Below are 3,464 nucleotides of genomic sequence, written 5' to 3' on the forward strand. Positions count from 1 at the left end.
GGAAAAATATCAATTTTGGTAGGCTTGTTACCAACCACCCAAACGCCGGCCATATACACACGGGACCATGCTAATGACATCCCGCCTGCCCAACTACGAAGGGCCGCTTTACAAATATTTCTCAATTTTTCACCAGTGAAGGAAGCTAAAAGTTGAAGTACTACACGTCGGAACATTTTGCCTGGAAATTATGAGGTAAACTTGAGGGAAAATACAACGTTTACGAGAGAAACACTGACAGGAAAAATGTACGAAAATCTCGTCATGCGTAAGGTACCATGCATCACAAATCGTGAAAATATCGGGGAAACCGTGTAACAAATATCCTAAAATCAAAGGGGGACATTTGGCAACGATATACAGAAACTATACAAGGTGAACCCTGAATATAATGTGGTATTTCTCCGTAAAAATGGGGAAATTCTTACCTCAGTTCTGACGGGACGCCCCAGGTTCAGTCTCTGCAGGTGCAATGGCGCCAAAATTTTGAATGAAAGATTCTTAGATGTAAGCTTGAACGTGATTGGCGCTTACAGGAAGGGACGAACCATTTTTATACGGGTATAATGCCAACAGAAAATTTTTGTTGTTTGTACCTCACCTTTTAAAATTGATTTCACATATATTTTCTTACCGATAACGCTGTTTTATTATTGGAAAAAGTATACATCAGAGTTGATTTATTGTATCAGAGATGTATCCACTCAACTCCCTATTTTACAATGGTTGATCTCCCGCCATGGAAAAGGGACAGTTCATTTCCAGTGAACAGGTTAGCATACGTCCTGTAGGGGATGTTTCAGTAAACAGTTTGGGGGAGGGGCGCTCAGACACAGACGATCTGCTTAAAAAAATCCACAAAGTAAAACCAATGCTCTATAACTTTTGCTCGGTAACTTTTACATTTATTGAGAGATTGATTCTATTTTTTTCTACAGAATCACCATCAGAATTTGATCATTTGGAGATCATCATTCCAGTAACGGTGGGAGGTGTAGCCGTACTCCTGATGGTCGTAGCTATGTGCTGTGTGTACTGGATGAAAAGGTTAGCTAGATTGTCTGTGGATTGTAGCCTCCGTGGTAGGCTTATAGGATCTTATAGAACTCAGGAGGTTTGGTGGTCTTCGTGGTTTTCTGATTAGTCCAGTTTAAAAAAAACGGGGGTAATTCAACCGGCCCGGCTATGTTGTCTACATGCAATCAGAAAATAGCTCATAAAAGCTCCCAAAGACCCCGAAGACCCCCCAAACCCCCAGTTGTTGGCATGCTATGGAGGCTAGTGGATTGCCTATGTTACATACATTCTATTAGAAGAATATATAGAAGAAACACTGCAATTTAGTGCAAGCTGCATGTAGCTAGAACTTTGCAACTTTGCTGTAAACCAATGATTAGCCAGGAGTGTTACAACCCAGGCTATTGTTTACATTAGCACATGATAGAAAAAAAAGCCCTCTCTCTATACCATTGCCATTGACGTTGAAATTCATCGAATTTTTTTTTCTTTTAACAGAAGATTGGAAGCTAGAACCAACGTATCTCACACGACTCCCAAACCTGCAAACACACGTCCAACGGTCAACGTCACACAGACGTCATCAGAGTTCCCAAATCTGCAGAGCGCCCCCTGGTACATCAATGAGAACTGCAACACCGTTAACCCCGATCACATAGAACTGTTGTACATCAAACCCAACCAGAACACTGAACCACCGCTAAGCATTGAGACTGTAGATTAACATTATGGCAAGTCTTTGCACTGGTGCAATGTCTCAACTGGTAGAGTGCTCGCTTTGTAACCGGGAGGTCGTGAGTTCAAACCCCGGCCGGGTCATACCAAAGACTTTAAAAATGGTACACACTTCTTTCTCTGCTTAGCACTCAGCGCATATGAGAAGCAGTGTGGGAATGTCAAAAACACAGCACAGCAATGGAGATGGGCTACGCTCGCATTAGAGCACGGGAGACCTTCTTCTTCTTCTTCTTCAAGTCTTTTAACTGTTAAGCAATATAAATATATAGAGTAGGTTTTCCTTTCTGCAATACAAACTTCGGCATTTATACATAAAACTTCCTAAGGCACAAATTATTTTTTACAAACACGATATAACAGTGCATTCTTGTCGTTGGCGCCTTAAAATTACTTCGCAACTGTGTATGATTATCATAGGTTACGGTTAGATTTAATAATCATAGGTGCCACTTTATGTTCGTCCTCTTTTATAATATCATAATAACCTGGTTGCTCCCAAAAGGTGCATATTTAATGTGCCGATTTTTATGCACCTGTGTTTCGTAATTTGCTATTTCAGGGCAGCAAAACTGGAAATCTTTGTGATATTGACACATACTGCTTCACATTAGCACATTTGAGTTCGCATTTCATACTTTGGGCATTTAAAACTGCAGAAACAAGACTCAAGATGAGTCCTTTATTTTCTGGATGGTACCTTAAAAATCAGCTAAGGGACCCTCCAGTAACCATTTTCCGAGTCTTGGGCAATTTTTGCAACATGAGACTTGATATATATTGGGATAGTGTGGTTTCAACTCAGTATGTAGATAAATAACTAGAATGTTGGCTTTGAAAAATCGTGTTTCCAAGCCCTAAAAACTGCACTGGGTGCCTTTAACGTATGGTGTGGTCTTTGTTTTTCTGTATTGTTTGTTGTATAAACAAGTGTCTTCCCTGGTAACCAACACTAATAAATCATTAGGTCTGATGGAATAGGAATGACATAATGACATGGAAGACGCGCCCGGGCGTAAGAAATTAAAATGAGGAATGGTCTAACTGTCACTTATATAAAGAATGTGTGTGTTCGCAATAGATGACTCACCCGTAAACATTTACTATACAGTGTACTACAGTAAGGTAAAAAGAAAAAGATTCTCCTCATCTATATTTGCTCTCGTATTTCCACAGCAATTTAATTTGGTAATTTTCTTTGTTAACGTACAACTAAACAACGAATTTGATGTTGATCCTTTGCATGTTTTAGTGACAAGGGATCGCTTGTTATTCACTTATGTCGAGTGATTGACATTATCAAATGAATCGTATGTTGAATAATTGATAAATCATATTAATCTACGAGCCTCGATACCTCCCTCGACAACCTTCCATAGATTTGACCTTATGGATAAGCATGTTTTCACGAATCTATAATGACAGTTTCAGAGGGCAGCAGCTATAAAGACGTTGCTTTTGATTTGCTAACGACCTTGATGAAAATTTGTGACAGGCGACATCGCTTCAAATCTATACTTTACGACTTTGAGAAAATTTTCTACTACATTTAACTGCATTTTCCCATTAGAATGACATAAGCATTTGAGCTATGAGTAATAATAAGACAATATCGTAACTTCTGTCTTTTTATTCTAGTTACACAAGCGATAGAACACAGGTTACCGTTGTTTGAATTTTAGTTCTCGTCAAGTTAAAGATTTTTATTTTGG

This window comes from Branchiostoma belcheri, unplaced genomic scaffold (genome assembly GCF_001625305.1).
Source record: "Branchiostoma belcheri isolate BF01 breed outbred unplaced genomic scaffold, Haploidv18h27 scaffold95, whole genome shotgun sequence".
NCBI lineage: Eukaryota > Metazoa > Chordata > Leptocardii > Amphioxiformes > Branchiostomatidae > Branchiostoma > Branchiostoma belcheri.